This window comes from Heterodontus francisci, unplaced genomic scaffold, assembly GCF_036365525.1.
Source record: "Heterodontus francisci isolate sHetFra1 unplaced genomic scaffold, sHetFra1.hap1 HAP1_SCAFFOLD_57, whole genome shotgun sequence".
Classification (NCBI taxonomy): domain Eukaryota; kingdom Metazoa; phylum Chordata; class Chondrichthyes; order Heterodontiformes; family Heterodontidae; genus Heterodontus; species Heterodontus francisci.
This window is the reverse complement of record NW_027142024.1, coordinates 5,122,114-5,137,610: the sequence shown is the minus strand read 5'-3', so window position 1 is coordinate 5,137,610 and position 15,497 is coordinate 5,122,114.

The following is a 15,497-nucleotide window of genomic DNA, read 5'->3' as shown; positions in this document are numbered from 1 at the left end:
TGTGTTCCTGGGTGTCAGTGAATGTCTTTGTTACTGCGTATCAGTGTGTGTTACTGGGTGTCAGTGTATGTCTTTGTTACTGGGTGTCAGTGTATGCCTTAGTTACTAGGTGTAAGTGTGTGTCTGTGTTACTGGGTATCAGTGTATGTCTGTGTTACTTGCTGTAAGTGTGTGTCTGTGTTACTGGGTATCAGTGTATGTCTTTGTGACTTGGTGTCATTGTATGTCTTTGTTACTTGGTGTCAGTGTATGTCTTTGTTACTTGGTGTCAGTGTATGTCAAAATACTTGGTGTAAGTGTATGTCTTTGTTACTTGGTGTAATTGTCTGTCTTTGTTACTTGGTGTCAGTGTATGTCTGTGTTACTTGGTGTAAGTGTGTATCTTTGTTACTTGGTGTAATTGTCTGTCTTTGTTACTTGGTGTAAGTGTATGTCTTTGTTACTTGGTGTCAGTGTATGTCTTTGTTACTTGGTGTAATTGTCTGTCTTTGTTACTTGGTGTAAGTGTATGTCTTTGTTACTTGATGTCAGTGTGTGTCTGTGTTACTGGGCATCAGTGTATGTCTTTGTGACTTGGTATCAGTGTATGTCTTTGTGACTTGGTGTCAGTGTATGTCTTTTTTACTGGGTGTCAGTGTGTGTCTGTGTTACTTGGTGTCAGTGTATGCCTTTGTTACTGTACATCAGTGTTTCTCTGTGTTACTGGGTGTCAGTGTGAGTTAGTTTGTGTTTCTGCTTATCAGTGTATGTCTTTGTGACTTGGTGTCAGTGTATGTCTTTGTTACTTGGTGTAAGTGTATGTCTTTGGTAAATGGTGTCAGTGTATGTCTTTGTTACTTGGTGTCAGTGTATGTCAAAATACTTGGTGTAAGTGTATGTCTTTGTTACTTGGTGTAATTGTCTGTCTTTGTTACTTGGTATCCGTGTGTGTCTGTGTTACTGGGTGTCATTGTATGTCTTTGTTACTGGGTGTCAGTGTCTGTCTTTGTTACTTGCTGTAAGTGTGTGTCTGTGTTACTGGGTATCAGTGTCTGTCTTTGTTACTTGGTGTAAGTGTGTGTCTGTGTTACTGGGTGTCAGTGTGTGGCTGTGTTACTTGGTGTAAGTGTGTGTGTCTTTGTTACTTAGTGTCCGTGTGTGTCTGTGTTACTGGGTGTCATTGTATGTCTTTGTTACTGGGTGTCAGAGTATGTCTTTGTTACTTGGTGTAAGTGTGTGTCTGTGTTACTGGGTATCAGTGTCTGTCTTTGTTACTTGGTGTAAGTGTGTGTCTGTGTTACTGGGTATCAGTGTATGTCTTTGTTACTGGGTGTCAGTGTGTGTCTGTGTTACTGGGCATCAGTGCATGTCTTTGTGACTTGGTGTCAGTGTATGTTTTTTTACTGGGTTTCAGTGTGTGTCTGTGTTACTTGGTGTCAATGTATGTCTTTGTTACTGTGTATCAGTGTTTCTCTGTGTTACTGGGTGTCAATGTGTGTTTGTTTGTGTTACTGTGTGTCAGTGTGTGTCTTTGTGACTTGGTGTCAGTGTATGTCTTTGTTACTTGGTGTAAGTGTGTGTCTTTGTTACTGGGTGTCAGTGTATGTCTTTGTTACTTGGTGTAAATGTGTGTCTGTGTTACTGGGTATCAGTGTATGTCTTTGTTACTTTGTGTCAGTGTATGTCAAAATACTTTGTGTAAGTGTATGTCTTTGTTACTTGGTGTAATTGTCTGTCTTTGTTACTTGGTGTAAGTGTATGTCTTTGTTACTTGGTGTCAGTGTGTGTCTGTGTTACTGGGCATCAGTTTATGTCTTTGTGACTTGGTATCATTGTATGTCTTTGTGACTTTGTGTCAGTGTATGTCTTTTTTACTGGGTGTCAGTGTGTGTCTGTGTTACTTGGTGTCAGTGTATGTCTTTGTTACTGTGTATCAGTGTTTCTCTGTGTTACTGGGTGTCAGTGTGAGTTAGTTTGTGTTACTGGGTATCAGTGTATGTCTTTGTGACTTGGTATCAGTGTATGTCTGTGTTACTTGGTGTAAGTGTGTGCCTTTGTTACTTGGTGTCCGTGTGTGTCTGTGTTACTGGGTGTCAGTGTATGTCTTTGTTACTTGGTGTCAGTGTATGTCAAAATACTTGGTGTAAGTGTATGTCTTTGTTACTTGGTGCAATTGTCTGTCTTTGTTACTTGGTGTCAGTGTGTGTCTGTGACACTAGGTGTCAGTATTTAGTTTAGTTTAGAAATACAGCACTGAAACAGGCCCTTCGGCCCACCGAGTCTGTGCCGACCATCAACCACCCATTTATACTAATCCTACACGAATCCCATATTCCAATAACATCCCCCCCGGTCCCTATATATTTCCCTACCACCTACCTATACTAGGGGCAATTTATAATGGCCAATTAACCTATCAACCTGCAAGTCTTTGGCATGTGGGGGGAAACCGGAGCACCCGGAGGAAACCCACGCAGACACAGGGAGAACTTTCAAACTCCGCACAGGCAGTACCCAGAATCGAACCCGGGTCCCTGGAGCTGTGAGGCTGCGGTGCTAACCACTGCGCCAATGTCCCCCCCCCCCCCCCCCACCCGCAGTGTGTGCCTGTGTTACTGGGTATCAGTGTATGTCTTTGCTACTTGGTGTCTGTGTATGTCTGTGTTACTTGGTGCCAGTGTGTTTGTTTGTGACTTGGTGTCAGTGTATGTCTTTGTTACTTGGTGTAATTGTCTGTCTTTGTTGCTTGGTGTCAGTGTATGTCTTTGCTACTTGGTGTCAGTGTGTGTCTGTGTTACTGGGCATCAGTGTATGTCTTTGTTACTTGGTGTAATTGTCTGTCTTTGTTATTTGGTGTAAGTGTATGTCTTTGTTACTTGGTGTCAGTGTGTGTCTGTGTTACTGGGCATCAGTGTATGTCTTTGTGACTTCGTATCAGTGTATGTCTTTGTGACTTGGTGTCAGTGTATGTCTTTTTTACAGGGTGTCAGTGTGTGTCTGTGTTACTTGGTGTCAGTGTCTGCCTTTGTTACTGTACATCAGTGTTTCTCTGTGTTACTGGGTGTCAGTGTGAGTTAGTTTGTGTTACTGGTTATCAGTGTATGTCTTTGTGACTTGGTATCAGTGTATGTATGTGTTACTTGGTGTAAGTGTGTGCCTTTGTTACTTGGTGTCCGTGTGTGTCTGTGTTTCTGGGTGTCAGTGTATGTCTTTGTTACTTGGTGTCAGTGTATGTCTTCGTTACTTGGAGAAAGTGTGTGTCTATGTTACTTGGTGTCCGTGTGTGTCTGTGTTACTGGGTGTCAGTGTATGTCTTTGTTACTTGGTGTCAGTGTATGTCAAAATACTTGGTGTAAGTGTATGTCTTTGTTACTTGGTGCAATTGTCTGTCTTTGTTACTTGGTGTCAGTGTGTGTCTGTGTTACTGGGTGTCAGTGTTTGTCTTTGTTACTGGGTGTCAGTGTGTGTCTGTGTTACTGGGCATCAGTGTATGTCTTTGTGACTTGGTGTAATTGTCTGTCTTTGTTACTTGTTGTAAGTGTATGTCTTTGTTACTTGGTGTCAGTGTGTGTCTGTTTTACTGGGCATCAGTGTATGTCTTTGTGACTTGGTATCAGTGTATGTCTTTGTGACTTGGTGTCAGTGTATGTCTTTTTTACTGGGTGTCATTGTGTGTCTGTGTTACTTGGTGTCAGTGTATGTCTTTGTTACTGTATATCAGTGTTTCTCTGTGTTACTGGGTGTCAGTGTGAGTTAGTTTGTGTTACTGGATATCAGTGTATGTCTTTGTGACTTGGTATCAGTGTATGGCTGTGTTACTTGGTGTAAGTGTGTGCCTTTGTTACTTGGTGTCCGTATGTGTCTGTGTTACTGGATGTCAGTGTATGTCTTTGTTACTTGGTGTCAGTGTATGTCTTTGTTACTTGGAGAAAGTGTGTGTCTGTGTTACTTGGTGTCCGTGTGTGTCTGTGTTACTGGGTGTCAGTGTATGTCTTTGTTACTTGGTGTCAGTGTATGTCAAAATACTTGGTGTAAGTGTATGTCTTTGTTACTTGGTGCAATTGTCTGTCTTTGTTACTTGGCGTCAGTGTGTGTCTGTGTTACTTGGTGTCAGTTTATGTCTTTGTTACTTGGTGTCAGTGTGTGTCTGTGTTACTGGGTGTCAGTGTATGTCTTTGTTACTTGGTGTCAGTGTATGTCTTTGTGACTGGGTGTCAGTGTATGCCTTTGTTACTTGGTGTAAGTGTGTGTCTGTGTTACTGGGTATCAGTGTCTGTCTTTGTTACTTGGTGTCAGTGTATGTCTTTGTTACTTGGTGTCAGTGTATGTCTGTGTTACTTGCTGTAAGTGTGTGTCTGTGTTACTGGGTATCAGTGTATGTCTTTGTGACTTGGTGTCATTGTATGTCTTTGTTACTTGGTGTCAGCGTATGTCAAAATACTTGGTGTAAGTGTATGTCTTTGTTACTTGGTGTAATTGCCTGTCTTTGTTACTTGGTGTAAGTGTATGTCTTTGTTACTTGGTGTCAGTGTATGTCTTTGTTACTTGGTGTCAGTGTATGTCAAAATACTTGGTGCAAGTGTATGTCTTTGTTACTTGGTGTAATTGTCTGTCTTTGTTACTTGGTGTCAGTGTATGTCTGTGTTACTTGGTGTAAGTGTGTGTCTTTGTTACTGGGCATCAGCGTATGTCTTTGTGACTTGGTGTCAGTGTATGTCTTTTTTACTGGGTGTCAGTGTGTGTCTGTGTTACTTGGTGTCAGTGTATGTCTTTGTTACTGGGTGTCAGTGTATGTCTTTGTTACTGGGTGTCAGTGTGTGTCTGTGTTACTGGGCATCAGTGTATGTCTTTGTTACTTGGTGTAATTGTCTGTCTTTGTTACTTGGTGTAAGTGTATCTCTTTGTTACTTGGTGTCAGTGTGTGTCTGTGTTACTGGGCATCAGTGTATGTCTTTGTGACTTGGTATCAGTGTATATCTTTGTGACTTGGTGTCAGTGTATGTCTTTTTTACTGGGTGTCAGTGTGTGTCTGTGTTACTTGGTGTCAGTGTATGTCTTTGTTACTGTATATCAGTGTTTCTCAGTGTTACTGGGTGTCAGTGTGAGTTAGTTTGTGTTACTGGTTATCAGTGTATGTCTTTGTGACTTGGTATCAGTGTATGTCTGTGTTACTTGGTGCAAGTGTGTGCCTTTGTTACTTGGTGTCCGTGTGTGTCTGTGTTACTGGGTGTCAGTGTATGTCTTTGTTACTTGGTGTCAGTGTATGTCTTTGTTACTTGGATAAAATGTGTGTCTGTGTTACTTGTTGTCCGTGTGTGTCTGTGTTACTGCGTGTCAGTGTATGTCTTTGTTACTTGGTGTCAGTGTATGTCAAAATACTTGGTGTAAGTGTATGTCTTTGTTACTTGGTGCAATTGTCTTTCTTTGTTACTTGGTGTCAGTGTGTGTCTGTGTTACTGGGTGTCAGTGTATGTCTTTGTTACTTGGTGTCAGTGTGTGTCTGTGTTACTGGGTGTCAGTGTATGTCTTTGTTACTTGGTGTAAGTTTGTGTCTTCGTTACTTGTTGTCAGTGTGTGTCTGTGTTCCTGGGTGTCAGTGAATGTCTTTGTTACTGTGTATCAGTGTGTGTTACTGGGTGTCAGTGTATGTCTTTGTTACTTGGTGTCATTGTATGTCTTTGTTACTGGGTGTCAGTGTATGCCTTTGTTACTTGGTGTAAGTGTGTATCTGTGTTACTGGGTATCAGTGTCTGTCTTTGTTACTTGGTGTAAGTGTGTGTCTGTGTTTCTGGCTATCAGTGTATGTCTTTGTTACTTGGTGTCAGTGTATGTCTGTGTTACTTGCTGTAAGTGTATGTCTTTGTTACTGGGCATCAGCGCATGTCTTTGTGACTTGGTGTCAGTGTATGTCTTTTTTACTGGGTGTCAATGTGGGTCTGTGTTAGTTGGTGTAAGTGTGTGTCTGTGTTACTGGGCATCAGTGTATGTCTTTGTTACTTGGTGTAATTGTCTGTCTTTGTTACTTGGTGTAAGTGTATGTCTTTGTTACTTGGTGTCAGTGTGTGTCTGTGTTACTGGGCATCAGTGTATGTCTTTGTGACTTGGTATCAGTGTATGTCTTTGTGACTTGGTGTCAGTGTATGTCTTTTTTACTGGGTGTCAGTGTGTGTCTGTGTTACTTGGTGTCAGTGTATGTCTTTGTTACTGTATATCAGTGTTTCTCTGTGTTACTGGGTGTCAGTGTGAGTTAGTTTGTGTTACTGGGTATCAGTGTATGTCTTTGTGACTTGGTATCAGTGCATGGCTGTGTTACTTGGTGTAAGTGTGTGCCTTTGTTACTTGGTGTCCGTGTGTGTCTGTGTTACTGGGTGTCAGTGTATGTCTTTGTTACTTGGTGTCAGTGTATGTCTTTGTTACTTGGTGCAAGTGTTTATCTGTGTTACTTGGTGTCCGTGTGTGTCTGTGTTACTGGTTGTCAGTGTATGTCTTTGTTACTTGGTGTCAGTGTATGTCAAAATACTTGGTGTAAGTGTATGTCTTTGTTACTGGGTGCAATTGTCTGTCTTTGTTACTTGGTGTCAGTGTGTGTCTATGTTACTGGGTTTCAGTGTATGTCTTTGTTACTGGGTGTCAGTGTGTGTCTGTGTTACTGTGTGTCAGTGCATGTCTTTGTTACTTGGTGTAAGTGTGTGTCTTCGTTACTGGGTATCAGTGTCTGTCTTTGTTACTTGGTGTAAGTGTGTGTCTGTGTTTCTGGGTGTCAGTGAATGTCTTTGTTACTGTGTATCAGAGTGTGTTACTGGGTGTCAGTGTACGTCTTTGTTACTTGGTGTCAGTGTATGTCTTTGTTACTGGGTGTCAGTGTATGCCTTTGTTACTTGGTGTAAGTGTGTGTCTGTGTTACTGGGTATCAGTGTCTGTCTTTGTTACTTGGTGTAAGTTTGTGTCTGTGTTTCTGGCTATCAGTGTATGTCTTTGTTACTTGGTGTAAGTGCGTGACCTTGTGACTTGTTGTCAGTGTATGTCTTTGTTACTTGGTGTAAGTGTGTGTCTGTGTTACTGGGTATCAGTGTATGTCTTTGTTACTTGGTGTCAGTGTATGTCAAAATACTTGGTGTAAGTGTATGTCTTTGTTACTTGGTGTAATTGTCTGTCTTTGTTACTTGGTGTAAGTGTATGTCTTTGTTACTTGGTGTCAGTGTGTGTCTGTGTTACTGGGCATCAGTGTATGTCTTTGTGACTTGGTATCAGTGTATGTCTTTGTGACTTGGTGTCAGTGTATGTCTTTTTTACTGGGTGTCAGTGTGTGTCTGTGTTACTTGGTGTCAGTGTATGTCTTTGTTACTGTATATCAGTGTTTCTCTGTGTTACTGGGTGTCAGTGTGAGTTAGTTTGTGTTACTGGGTATCAGTGTATGTCTTTGTGACTTGGTATCAGTGCATGGCTGTGTTACTTGGTGTAAGAGTGTGCCTTTGTTACTTGGTGTCCGTGTGTGTCTGTGTTACTGGGTGTCAGTGTATGTCTTTGTTACTTGGTGTCAGTGTATGTCTTTGTTACTTGTTGCAAGTGTTTATCTGTGTTACTTGGTGTCCGTGTGTGTCTGTGTTACTGGGTGTCAGTTTATGTCTTTGTTACTTGGTGTCAGAGTTTGTCTGTGTTACTTGGTGTAAGTGTATGTCTTTGTTACTGGGTGCAATTGTCTGTCTTTGTTACTTGATGTCAGTGTGTGTCTATGTTACTGGGTTTCAGTGTATGTCTTTGTTACTGGGTGTCAGTGTGTGTCTGTGTTACTGTGTGTCCGTGCATGTCTTTGTTACTTGGTGTAAGTGTGTGTCTTCGTTACTGGGTATCATTGTCTGTCTTTGTTACTTGGTGTAAGTGTGTGTCTGTGTTTCTGGGTGTCAGTGAATGTCTTTGTTACTGTGTATCAGAGTGTGTTACTGGGTGTCAGTGTACGTCTTTGTTACTTGGTGGCAGTGTATGTCTTTGTTACTGGGTGTCAGTGTATGCCTTTGTTACTTGGTGTAAGTGTGTGTCTGTGTTACTGGGTATCAGTGTCTGTCTTTGTTACTTGGTGTAAGTGTGTGTCTGTGTTACTGGCTATCAGTGTATGTCTTTGTTACTTGGTGTCAGTGTATGTCTGTGTTACTTGCTGTAAGTGTGTGTCTGTGTTACTGGGTATCAGTGTATGTCTTTGTGACTTGGTGTCATTGTATGTCTTTGTTACTTGGTGTCAGTGTATGTCAAAATACATGGTGTAAGTGTATGTCTTTGTTACTTGGTGTAATTGTCTTTCTTTGTGACTTGGTGTAAGTGTATGTCTTTGTTACTTGGTGTCAGTGTATGTCTTTGTTACTTGGTGTCAGTGTATGTCAAAATACTTGGTGTAAGTGTATGTCTTTGTGACTTGGTGTAATTGTCTGTCTTTGTTACTTGGTGTCAGTGTATGTCTGTGCTAGTTGGTGTAAGTGTGTGTCTTTGTTACTGGGCATCAGCGTATGTCTTTGTGACTTGGTGTCAGTGTATGTCTTTTTTACTGGGTGTCAATGTGTGTCTGTGTTACTGGGTGTCAGTGTATGTCTTTGTTACTTGGTGTCAGTGTATGTCTTTGTTACTTGGTGCAAGTGTTTATCTGTGTTACTTGGTGTCCGTGTGTGTCTGTGTTACTGGTTGTCAGTGTATGTCTTTGTTACTTGGTGTCAGTGTATGTCAAAATACTTGGTGTAAGTGTATGTCTTTGTTACTGGGTGCAATTGTCTGTCTTTGTTACTTGGTGTCAGTGTGTGTCTATGTTACTGGGTTTCAGTGTATGTCTTTGTTACTGGGTGTCAGTGTGTGTCTGTGTTACTGTGTGTCAGTGCATGTCTTTGTTACTTGGTGTAAGTGTGTGTCTTCGTTACTGGGTATCAGTGTCTGTCTTTGTTACTTGGTGTAAGTGTGTGTCTGTGTTTCTGGGTGTCAGTGAATGTCTTTGTTACTGTGTATCAGAGTGTGTTACTGGGTGTCAGTGTACGTCTTTGTTACTTGGTGTCAGTGTATGTCTTTGTTACTGGGTGTCAGTGTATGCCTTTGTTACTTGGTGTAAGTGTGTGTCTGTGTTACTGGGTATCAGTGTCTGTCTTTGTTACTTGGTGTAAGTGTGTGTCTGTGTTTCTGGCTATCAGTGTATGTCTTTGTTACTTGGTGTAAGTGTGTGACCTTGTGACTTGTTGTCAGTGTATGTCTTTGTTACTTGGTGTAAGTGTGTGTCTGTGTTACTGGGTATCAGTGCATGTCTTTGTTACTTGGTGTCAGTGTATGTCAAAATACTTGGTGTAAGTGTATGTCTTTGTTACTTGGTGTAATTGTCTGTCTTTGTTACTTGGTGTAAGTGTATGTCTTTGTTACTTGGTGTCAGTGTGTGTCTGTGTTACTGGGCATCAGTGTATGTCTTTGTGACTTGGTATCAGTGTATGTCTTTGTGACTTGGTGTCAGTGTATGTCTTTTTTACTGGGTGTCAGTGTGTGTCTGTGTTACTTGGTGTCAGTGTATGTCTTTGTTACTGTATATCAGTGTTTCTCTGTGTTACTGGGTGTCAGTGTGAGTTAGTTTGTGTTACTGGGTATCAGTGTATGTCTTTGTGACTTGGTATCAGTGCATGGCTGTGTTACTTGGTGTAAGTGTGTGCCTTTGTTACTTGGTGTCCGTGTGTGTCTGTGTTACTGGGTGTCAGTGTATGTCTTTGTTACTTGGTGTCAGTGTATGTCTTTGTTACTTGTTGCAAGTGTTTATCTGTGTTACTTGGTGTCCGTGTGTGTCTGTGTTACTGGGTGTCAGTGTATGTCTTTGTTACTTGGTGTCAGAGTATGTCTGTGTTACTTGGTGTAAGTGTATGTCTTTGTTACTGGGTGCAATTGTCTGTCTTTGTTACTTGATGTCAGTGTGTGTCTATGTTACTGGGTTTCAGTGTATGTCTTTGTTACTGGGTGTCAGTGTGTGTCTGTGTTACTGTGTGTCAGTGCATGTCTTTGTTACTTGGTGTAAGTGTGTGTCTTCGTTACTGGGTATCATTGTCTGTCTTTGTTACTTGGTGTAAGTGTGTGTCTGTGTTTCTGGGTGTCAGTGAATGTCTTTGTTACTGTGTATCAGAGTGTGTTACTGGGTGTCAGTGTACGTCTTTGTTACTTGGTGGCAGTGTATGTCTTTGTTACTGGGTGTCAGTGTATGCCTTTGTTACTTGGTGTAAGTGTGTGTCTGTGTTACTGGGTATCAGTGTCTGTCTTTGTTACTTGGTGTAAGTGTGTGTCTGTGTTACTGGCTATCAGTGTATGTCTTTGTTACTTGGTGTCAGTGTATGTCTGTGTTACTTGCTGTAAGTGTGTGTCTGTGTTACTGGGTATCAGTGTATGTCTTTGTGACTTGGTGTCATTGTATGTCTTTGTTACTTGGTGTCAGTGTATGTCAAAATACATGGTGTAAGTGTATGTCTTTGTTACTTGGTGTAATTGTCTTTCTTTGTGACTTGGAGTAAGTGTATGTCTTTGTTACTTGGTGTCAGTGTATGTCTTTGTTACTTGGTGTCAGTGTATGTCAAAATACTTGGTGTAAGTGTATGTCTTTGTTACTTGGTGTAATTGTCTGTCTTTGTTACTTGGTGTCAGTGTATGTCTGTGTTAGTTGGTGTAAGTGTGTGTCTTTGTTACTGGGCATCAGCGTATGTCTTTGTGACTTGGTGTCAGTGTATGTCTTTTTTACTGGGTGTCAATGTGTGTCTGTGTTACTTGGTGTCAGTGTATGTCTGTGTTACTGGGTGTCAGTGTATGTCTTTTTTACTGGGTGTCAGTGTGTGTCTGTGTTACTGGGCATCAGTGTATGTCTTTGTTACTTGGTGTAATTGTCTGTCTTTGTTACTTGGTGTAAGTGTATGTCTTTGTTACTTGGTGTCAGTGTGTGTCTGTGTTACTGGGCATCAGTGTATGTCTTTGTGACTTGGTATCAATGTATGTCTTTGTGACTTGGTGTCAGTGTATGTCTTTTTACTGGGTGTCAGTGTGTGTCTGTGTTACTTGGTGTCAGTGCATGTCTTTGTTACTGTATATCAGTGTTTCTCTGTGTTACTGGGTGTCAGTGTGAGTTAGTTTGTGTTACTGGGTATCAGTGTATGTCTTTGTGACTTGGTATCAGTGCATGGCTGTGTTACTTGGTGTAAGTGTGTGCCTTTGTTACTTGGTGTCCGTGTGTGTCTGTGTTACTGGGTGTCAGTGTATGTCTTTGTTACTTGGTGTCAGTGTATGTCTTTGTTACTTGGTGCAAGTGTTTATCTGTGTTACTTGGTGTCCGTGTGTGTCTGTGTTACTGGTTGTCAGTGTATGTCTTTGTTACTTGGTGTCAGTGTATGTCAAAATACTTGGTGTAAGTGTATGTCTTGGTTACTGGGAGCAATTGTCTGTCTTTGTTACTTGGTGTAAGTGTGTGTCTGTGTTTCTGGCTATCAGTGTATGTCTTTGTTAATTGGTGTAAGTGCGTGACCTTGTGACTTGTTGTCAGTGTATGTCTTTGTTACTTGGTGTAAGTGTGTGTCTGTGTTACTGGGTATCAGTGTATGTCTTTGTTACTTGGTGTCAGTGTATGTCAAAATACTTGGTGTAAGTGTATGTCTTTGTTACTTGGTGTAATTGTCTGTCTTTGTTACTTGGTGTAAGTGTATGTCTTTGTTACTTGGTGTCAGTGTGTGTCTGTGTTACTGGGCATCAGTGTATGTCTTTGTGACTTGGTATCAGTGTATGTCTTTGTGACTTGGTGTCAGTGTATGTCTTTTTTACTGGGTGTCAGTGTGTGTCTGTGTTACTTGGTGTCAGTGTATGTCTTTGTTACTGTATATCAGTGTTTCTCTGTGTTACTGGGTGTCAGTGTGAGTTAGTTTGTGTTACTGGGTATCAGTGTATGTCTTTGTGACTTGGTATCAGTGCATGGCTGTGTTACTTGGTGTAAGTGTGTGCCTTTGTTACTTGGTGTCCGTGTGTGTCTGTGTTACTGGGTGTCAGTGTATGTCTTTGTTACTTGGTGTCAGTGTATGTCTTTGTTACTTGTTGCAAGTGTTTATCTGTGTTACTTGGTGTCCGTGTGTGTCTGTGTTACTGGGTGTCAGTTTATGTCTTTGTTACTTGGTGTCAGAGTTTGTCTGTGTTACTTGGTGTAAGTGTATGTCTTTGTTACTGGGTGCAATTGTCTGTCTTTGTTACTTGATGTCAGTGTGTGTCTATGTTACTGGGTTTCAGTGTATGTCTTTGTTACTGGGTGTCAGTGTGTGTCTGTGTTACTGTGTGTCCGTGCATGTCTTTGTTACTTGGTGTAAGTGTGTGTCTTCGTTACTGGGTATCATTGTCTGTCTTTGTTACTTGGTGTAAGTGTGTGTCTGTGTTTCTGGGTGTCAGTGAATGTCTTTGTTACTGTGTATCAGAGTGTGTTACTGGGTGTCAGTGTACGTCTTTGTTACTTGGTGGCAGTGTATGTCTTTGTTACTGGGTGTCAGTGTATGCCTTTGTTACTTGGTGTAAGTGTGTGTCTGTGTTACTGGGTATCAGTGTCTGTCTTTGTTACTTGGTGTAAGTGTGTGTCTGTGTTACTGGCTATCAGTGTATGTCTTTGTTACTTGGTGTCAGTGTATGTCTGTGTTACTTGCTGTAAGTGTGTGTCTGTGTTACTGGGTATCAGTGTATGTCTTTGTGACTTGGTGTCATTGTATGTCTTTGTTACTTGGTGTCAGTGTATGTCAAAATACATGGTGTAAGTGTATGTCTTTGTTACTTGGTGTAATTGTCTTTCTTTGTGACTTGGTGTAAGTGTATGTCTTTGTTACTTGGTGTCAGTGTATGTCTTTGTTACTTGGTGTCAGTGTATGTCAAAATACTTGGTGTAAGTGTATGTCTTTGTGACTTGGTGTAATTGTCTGTCTTTGTTACTTGGTGTCAGTGTATGTCTGTGCTAGTTGGTGTAAGTGTGTGTCTTTGTTACTGGGCATCAGCGTATGTCTTTGTGACTTGGTGTCAGTGTATGTCTTTTTTACTGTGTGTCAATGTGTGTCTGTGTTACTGGGTGTCAGTGTATGTCTTTGTTACTTGGTGTCAGTGTATGTCTTTGTAACTTGGTGCAAGTGTTTATCTGTGTTACTTGGTGTCCGTGTGTGTCTGTGTTACTGGTTGTCAGTGTATGTCTTTGTTACTTGGTGTCAGTGTATGTCAAAATACTTGGTGTAAGTGTATGTCTTTGTTACTGGGTGCAATTGTCTGTCTTTGTTACTTGGTGTCAGTGTGTGTCTATGTTACTGGGTTTCAGTGTATGTCTTTGTTACTGGGTGTCAGTGTGTGTCTGTGTTACTGTGTGTCAGTGCATGTCTTTGTTACTTGGTGTAAGTGTGTGTCTTCGTTACTGGGTATCAGTGTCTGTCTTTGTTACTTGGTGTAAGTGTGTGTCTGTGTTTCTGGGTGTCAGTGAATGTCTTTGTTACTGTGTATCAGAGTGTGTTACTGGGTGTCAGTGTACGTCTTTGTTACTTGGTGTCAGTGTATGTCTTTGTTACTGGGTGTCAGTGTATGCCTTTGTTACTTGGTGTAAGTGTGTGTCTGTGTTACTGGGTATCAGTGTCTGTCTTTGTTACTTGGTGTAAGTGTGTGTCTGTGTTTCTGGCTATCAGTGTATGTCTTTGTTACTTGGTGTAAGTGTGTGACCTTGTGACTTGTTGTCAGTGTATGTCTTTGTTACTTGTTGTAAGTGTGTGTCTGTGTTACTGGGTATCAGTGTATGTCTTTGTTACTTGGTGTCAGTGTATGTCAAAATACTTGGTGTAAGTGTATGTCTTTGTTACTTGGTGTAATTGTCTGTCTTTGTTACTTGGTGTAAGTGTATGTCTTTGTTACTTGGTGTCAGTGTGTGTCTGTGTTACTGGGCATCAGTGTATGTCTTTGTGACTTGGTATCAGTGTATGTCTTTGTGACTTGGTGTCAGTGTATGTCTTTTTTACTGGGTGTCAGTGTGTGTCTGTGTTACTTGGTGTCAGTGTATGTCTTTGTTACTGTATATCAGTGTTTCTCTGTGTTACTGGGTGTCAGTGTGAGTTAGTTTGTGTTACTGGGTATCAGTGTATGTCTTTGTGACTTGGTATCAGTGCATGGCTGTGTTACTTGGTGTAAGTGTGTGCCTTTGTTACTTGGTGTCCGTGTGTGTCTGTGTTACTGGGTGTCAGTGTATGTCTTTGTTACTTGGTGTCAGTGTATGTCTTTGTTACTTGTTGCAAGTGTTTATCTGTGTTACTTGGTGTCCGTGTGTGTCTGTGTTACTGGGTGTCAGTGTATGTCTTTGTTACTTGGTGTCAGAGTATGTCTGTGTTACTTGGTGTAAGTGTATGTCTTTGTTACTGGGTGCAATTGTCTGTCTTTGTTACTTGATGTCAGTGTGTGTCTATGTTACTGGGTTTCAGTGTATGTCTTTGTTACTGGGTGTCAGTGTGTGTCTGTGTTACTGTGTGTCAGTGCATGTCTTTGTTACTTGGTGTAAGTGTGTGTCTTCGTTACTGGGTATCATTGTCTGTCTTTGTTACTTGGTGTAAGTGTGTGTCTGTGTTTCTGGGTGTCAGTGAATGTCTTTGTTACTGTGTATCAGAGTGTGTTACTGGGTGTCAGTGTACGTCTTTGTTACTTGGTGGCAGTGTATGTCTTTGTTACTGGGTGTCAGTGTATGCCTTTGTTACTTGGTGTAAGTGTGTGTCTGTGTTACTGGGTATCAGTGTCTGTCTTTGTTACTTGGTGTAAGTGTGTGTCTGTGTTACTGGCTATCAGTGTATGTCTTTGTTACTTGGTGTCAGTGTATGTCTGTGTTACTTGCTGTAAGTGTGTGTCTGTGTTACTGGGTATCAGTGTATGTCTTTGTGACTTGGTGTCATTGTATGTCTTTGTTACTTGGTGTCAGTGTATGTCAAAATACATGGTGTAAGTGTATGTCTTTGTTACTTGGTGTAATTGTCTTTCTTTGTGACTTGGTGTAAGTGTATGTCTTTGTTACTTGGTGTCAGTGTATGTCTTTGTTACTTGGTGTCAGTGTATGTCAAAATACTTGGTGTAAGTGTATGTCTTTGTTACTTGGTGTAATTGTCTGTCTTTGTTACTTGGTGTCAGTGTATGTCTGTGTTAGTTGGTGTAAGTGTGTGTCTTTGTTACTGGGCATCAGCGTATGTCTTTGTGACTTGGTGTCAGTGTATGTCTTTTTTACTGGGTGTCAATGTGTGTCTGTGTTACTTGGTGTCAGTGTATGTCTGTGTTACTGGGTGTCAGTGTATGTCTTTTTTACTGGGTGTCAGTGTGTGTCTGTGTTACTGGGCATCAGTGTATGTCTTTGTTACTTGGTGTAATTGTCTGTCTTTGTTACTTGGTGTAAGTGTATGTCTTTGTTACTTGGTGTCAGTGTGTGTCTGTGTTACTGGGCATCAGTGTATGTCTTTGTGACTTGGTATCAATGTATGTCTTTGTGACTTGGTGTCAGTGTA